The sequence below is a fragment of the Podarcis liolepis genome (genome assembly GCF_965112155.1).
Source record: "Podarcis liolepis genome assembly, chromosome: 11".
Taxonomy (NCBI): Eukaryota; Metazoa; Chordata; class Lepidosauria; order Squamata; family Lacertidae; genus Podarcis; species Podarcis liolepis.
The window spans coordinates 4,291,501-4,298,034 of NC_139565.1; the positions used below are offsets into that span (position 1 = coordinate 4,291,501).

At 40.0% G+C, this 6,534-nt stretch overlaps 1 pseudogene across 1 annotated transcript; it reads left to right on the forward strand.

Moving 5' to 3' along the window:
* Window positions 1-1,513: 1,513 nt before the first annotated feature.
* On the forward strand, window positions 1,514-4,129 carry LOC310688495 (dynactin subunit 6-like; annotated as a pseudogene). The gene is made up of 2 exons: window positions 1,514-1,879; window positions 3,733-4,129. The product of its transcript is annotated as a dynactin subunit 6-like (transcript).
* The last annotated feature ends 2,405 nt before the right edge of the window (window positions 4,130-6,534 follow it).

Here is a 6,534-nt window from a genome sequence, read left to right on the forward strand (position 1 = left end):
GTAAAAGCAAAATATATAAATGGAAGAATACAAAGTTTCATCAGTGCCTATCTCTTTTGGGAGGGGGATGGAGTGACATTATTTCCCATATTCTTCTTGTATAATATTCTACTGTATTTTGCAATAATGTTTTAGTGCAGTTCCCAAGTATATATAAGGTTTCATAAATACAGACCTCACCGTCCATGCTGGCCAGATTGCATTTCCACTCCAAGTCATTTTATCAAATGCATTTCTATTAGAAGTTAATGAAACAAAGAGACTGAGTGCAGGGAAGAGACTGACTTAATATAACACAACTGAATTAGATAAAAAGGGGGAGGAAGGAGATCTGCAATTACAGATTGACAAGTTGTTTTAATATCTAGTAATGCAAGTCTGGAGCAGCTGGATTAATTAAGTAATATGGCAAAATGAACCAAGGGTTATTATGAATTTCAGCATACCTCGGGGGTTTATTGGGGCCTGAGGGTTTAGAGTTCAACTTCTGACCACACAAAAGTGATCGTATCTATAATTATCTTGGGGGTCTTGCTGTGATTAGGGAACAATGGCTTGAAAATGAGGGGTGAAAAAAAGCGTTAAAATTAGCGGGGTTGTAAAACAATAGGAAGAAAAACACTAGAAATTGGTGCTGGAAAATATTACACATATAGAACCGAATCTGTTATTACTGGCAGTTTGGTGTTACTTTGAGCATTTATTAAGGCCAAGTAGAGAGTTCACTTCAAGGCTGAAAGTGGAGAGTGCTGTGCCATTATTCATTGACTAAAGACCACAAAAGCTACAGTACTTCAGAAGGATGCGCCATGAAACAACTTCAGAAAGATGTATGAATTCCAAAGAAAGAGAGGGGCCCACTGAAAAGGATGTAATTTATCAAATGCTGCTCCTATTCAAGTCCAACTGGAGCATGTGTACAAGTAGTGATTCAGAAATTAAAGGCTCTTGCTTGTGCAAAGTGGTTGGGGTTTCTGCATTTGATGTGTTTGTGGAGCTCCTTATGGGCAGGGACTGAGAGCTGTCATCCGAAATAGCTGTATTCTAGCTATCCTGGGCAACTGATAATTGGAGTAAAATACCAAAGGAAAAGAAAGGAAAGCTGTTGGGTTACTGAAAACTGCACTGCCTCTTCCTTGTGCTAATCTTTAAAATAGAAAATGGCATTTTTTTAAAAAAAGCCATTAATTCTATCCTTTAGGATGCTAATCTGCAAAGCAGATTAGAACTAGAGTTCAGAGATACACTGTTTTATTAATTTCTTTTGTCATTTCAATTTTAAAAGCTATGAAATCTGATGTGGTTGCTACCACTTCTGGGTTTCGTTGAATTAAAATGCTATTGAATCAAAAGCCCAGGTGGCCAAATATTCCTTACCCTCAGATGATTAACAATCTAAAGATCCTATTTTTCAAAGATTTCCTAAAGAAAAATCTTATAACATTGTAATATTTGTACCACATTACCACATTTAAATAACATGCAGATACCCCAAAAGCAAACTTTTGGAACAATGGATGAGAGGCCGGACAAGATGGTGGAGAAGGCACAGAATAGTGTAAAGATTGCTCCTGGAGCTGTGGTCTGTGTGCAGAGTTAAATCGAGGGTGATGTGACAACTGGGCCTAGGACAGTGATTCACCCCAAAGTGTGGATCATTGCAGAAGCTGCGCCAATGATTGGGGAATGTAACATCATTGAAGAACAGACAATTATCATAAATGGCTATCCTGAAAACATTGCCCCTGATGCAGAGCAGGTGGGAGCCAAAACAATGATCATTGGCACCAACAACATCTTTGAAGTTGGCTGTTATTTTCAGGTAATGAAAATGGGAGACTACAATGTAATTGACTTCAAAGCATTTGTAGGTAGGAACGTGATCTTTCATATATATATAATTATTATTTATGATTTTTAATTTTATACATTTCAATAGTTTTACAATCGTTTTAACATTTCAAAACTTGACTTCCTGCCTCCTCTTTCTGCGGTTCCTTACATTTGTTTTTCATATTTTCTGCATATTCCAAATTAACTTAAATTAATCATTTATTTGTCTACTTTAAATGTATACTCTTATAAAAATGCAAGTTATTACAATAATCCTGCCAATGTTCTTATCTGTTTACAGTTTGTTTGTAAATATTCAATATTGTAAATATTCAATAAACCATTTCCATTCTTTTATTAAAAAGTTTGCTATCTTGATTTCTTATTTTTCCAGTAAGTTTTGCCATTCTTGCATATTTCACAGGTTTTTGTATCCATTATTCTTTTGTTGGGACGACTTACTCTTTCCACTTTTGGGCAAATATTCTTGTCACTGTATGAATAAATTTCTGTACAGTTTGGGTAGTTCTGTCCCTATAAGGAAAGCTTCTAGGATTTATTTTTGTTTTGTTTTTTACAAACATTATTTTAAACAACTTTTTCAATTCATTATATATCATTTGCCAGTAAGCTTTAACTTAGACATATAAGAAAAAGAACCTTCTTTTTCTTTACATTCCAATACTTAGTTGATTTTGATTTATACATTTTTGCCAAATTACTCGGTGTTATACCATTGATATAACATTTTCATATAATTTTCTCTTAAACCAGGGGTCGGCAAATTACGGCCCACCGGGCTTGTAAATCCGGCCCGTGAACCCTGCAGACCCTGCCACCCATTCAGGCCCCATGCTAAACTGGTGTGGAATGGAGGCCTCGCCGCACAGGGACTGATGTTCGTTACGCTGGCACAGCTTCAGATTGGCTGCAGGAAGCTCCTGCAGCCAATCTGAAGCCGTGGATGCCTCTGGGTGGATGGTGACGCTGGCGTGGCTTTGGATTGGTCACAGGAAGCTCCTGCAGCCAATCCAAAGCTGCGGATGCCTCTGGGCAACGCCCCTTCCTTCAGAGTTGGCGGCTGCAGCGTGAGTGGCGGCGGCGGGGTGTCCTTTCGGGAGGGGGGGTCCGGCCCTCCACAAGGTCTGAGGGACAGTGGACCGGCCCCCTCCTGAAAAAGTTTGCTGACCCCTGTCTTAAACCATAGCATGATCTGAATTTTATATCCGTATTCCACAGTCGTTCCCACGCTTCCATATCTATATTACTGTATAACCAATATGTATTGCCCATTGTATCCTTGAGGATTTTACTTGCTCATCCTTTGTCTCCCATCCCAATAGTATCTTATACAGTGGTGCCCCACAAGACGAATGCCTCGCAAGACGGAAAACCCGCTAGACGAAAGGGTTTTCCGTTTTGGAGGTGCTTCGCAAAACAAATGTCTTGCGAGTTCCTGCGGGGTTTTTTTCCTCCCCCCCCTTTTCCCCAAGCTGCTAAGCCGCTTATCAGCTGATCCGCTAAGCCGCTTAACAGCTGATCTGCTAAGCCGCTAAGCCGCTTATCAGCTGATCCGCTAAGCCGCTAATCAGCTGATCCGCTAAGCCCGCTAAGCCGCTAATAGCGCTAATCCGCTAGTGGGCTTGCTTCGCAAGACGAAAAAACCGCAAGACAAAGAGACTCGCGGAATGGATTCTTTTCGTCTTGTGAGGCACCACTGTACATTTTAGTCAGCACTTAAACATTACATTCCAACAGATCTCTCTCCAACTGTGATGTTTGTTCACCAAACTCTCGTATCCTATCTTTCTTAAATACTTTGTTCAAATGATGATATTGTATCCATGTTGTTAATTTTCCTAATAAATCCTTAAATTCTTTTAATTAATTGGTAGGAACGTGATCTTGACATGTGACAGCATCATTGGAGGCTGCTGCGAAGTCCTACGAAGTCATCCTGAGAACACAATAATCTACTGAGCCGACTGTTTTTGGTGAATGCAGACTGAGCAGCCACAGCCACAAACATTGCAGCTGGACTTCCTAATGAAAATCCTGCCAGACTATCATCATCTTTAAAAAGCCATGAAACCAGCCTCTACTGCTGTGAAGAGCTGAAGACACACAAAACGTGTGCGGTTACCAAAACTGCAGAGCTTTCAGGACTACGTGTCTTCAAGAACTCACTCACTCATTCATTCCATTGTGCAATATACTGTAATTTTATTTATTTAAATGGTGGTGGTGGTGGTGGAAGCAAACTTTTCTTATTCTGTCTTTTATTCTATGTGGCTGCTGCCTTGATCCTAAATACATTGCTTGGAAGTAATTCCCATGGATTTTTTTTTATTGTCTTCAATGGGATTACTATGATTTAGTAGCCTGCCTAGCACACAGCATTTAACACATCTACAAAAACACATCTGAACATAAGAACAGCAGATGGGTAGAACCAACAACAAGATATTAGACAGAGACTTGTAAAGCTGTGAGATGAATAACTTAAGGAAAGAATAAAACATAACAATAAATAGAGACATAATATATTTCCAAGAGTTATGGCAACTATAAGATGGTGATGGGAAGACAACCGGCAAAAGCATATGTTTTCTTTCAAGAACAATAAGAGAGCAATAATTACTGATACAGCTGGGATCCTTTGGAGGCATTTATCAACCCATTTTGCAAAAGTAAAATGTGTTAAACTTGATAAAGACCATCTTCTAGAATACAAGTGTTCATGATAAAATGAATGTCTGAAATTACCACACAGGTAAGGAAATCAGTAGAGATTACAAGAGTTAAAAGGCGTGGTTGCCCATGAGGCGAGGGGAGGTGGTTGCCTCAGGCAGCAGAGTCAGCCTTCTCTCTTACTGTTCATGGTGGCTGCCCCCTTTGCCACCACCAGCCAGACACCGCGTTCTCCACGTCTGCATGCCCACTGCCTGATGGTGGTGATGGAGGCAGGTGGTGGAGGCAGAGGAGGCATGCTGGGTGGTGTGTGCAGATGAGGAGTCGACAGCAGCAAAGGGGGCAGCGTTTTCTCTTTTTTCCTGATGTGGCAAAACATCCTGAGCCAGTCCTTTACACGGTAGATAGTATCATAGAACTGGGCACGAATTAGAAAGAAGTTAATTGTAAATAGGCTAATTATAATAGAAAGGGCCTGTGGCTCAGTTGTACAGCATCATCCTTGCATGTGGAAGGTTCCAGGTTCAAGCCTTGGCATCTCCCAGTAGCACTGAGATAGACCCCTATCTGAAATCTCTGCCAGTCGTTGTAGATTGTACTGTGCTAGAGGGACCAGCATTCTGACTGCAAGCCAATTTCCTTTATCCTTATTTGTTCTTCATGGAAGAAGTTGAAATTGTCATTAAAAACCTGCATGTGTTTAATTGTATTTGGTATTATTAACATTGTTCACTGGAGAGAGAATACTCAGCAACTTTATAGTCCCAGTTCCCTTACCAAACTGCTGCTTTCTACGTTGTCTCACTATTCTTCCAGGAGTCAGAAAGCATGAATTAGCCTCTGACAGGGAGACCTACAGAGTTAGGAAAAGGGCAAATGCCCATCTAGTTCGGCCTCCACAGAGCATGATGTATTCCCAGATTATTAGTTAAACAAGAGTCGGAATCTCAGTTTCCAAACATCTTCTAAAAGACGTACGGGATGTATGCATGGTACATTTGATAAAGTATGAGCAGCAAACTCCTTTCTGGGCAGTTGCCATTTCAGATGACTTCAGCTACACATTTATAAATCAGTTATGGTTTATTTGAGGCACAGCCAATGAACGGACCTACACTCTATATTGGTGCCAGATCTTGATGCTTGCAGGGCATATTGTAGTTTTCGTGCTCTGTGCTACAAGTTCTGCCTTAAGAGAAGAAAATTCCTTCCCACAGTTAAGATTTATTGCCTTTGGTCTGTGAATGATTTGCTACTTCATATCAACAAAATAAAGTTGCATAACCTCCACATAAAATTAGATATCTGGCCACAATCTGAGAGCTGTTCAGAAAATTACACTCTTCTCCAGGACAAAACAGAATCTCTCCTGTTTTTTGATGAGGATGTACTTTTGTAATTGTGATAAAAAATTATTTTGATAGTAGGACCTCTAAAGGAATCCATAGTTTTAATGGATCATCTGAGGCAGAATAGTTGTACATTCTGTACATTTTTACACAGTAGCTGACCAGATTCTCCAACTGGTCTTTAGTTGTGGCAATATCCGGCATGCATGGTGATGGCCACGAAGTCACTTAACATCTGGCTTAGATCTCCCATTTAAATCAATGATATTATGAAGTGCACACCTTCATGCACCTTGCAAATAAACATTTTATCTAAACACCTCACTATTTTGCTGCTTTCCTCCACACCTGTAATCAGTGGCAGACAGGACTCTCAAACTTTAACAGTGCCCTGTGTGACGCTAAAAGGCGGCACACACTCCCATGCTATGTTCTGTGTGTTGTTGTGGCACCCCCTGCAGCCTAAAACTGCCTCAGCTGCAATGTTCTCCGTCATTAGTAGCCCAATTAATGATGAAAATGTTATTAGCAAAATAAATTATGCTAATTAAAGACATTTACACAACTTTGCATAATTTCGACTGAGTGTAGATATTACAAATTTTTGTATGACCCATATGAAATCTGAGCCATGAGTATTCCAACATTCATAATCTCCTTT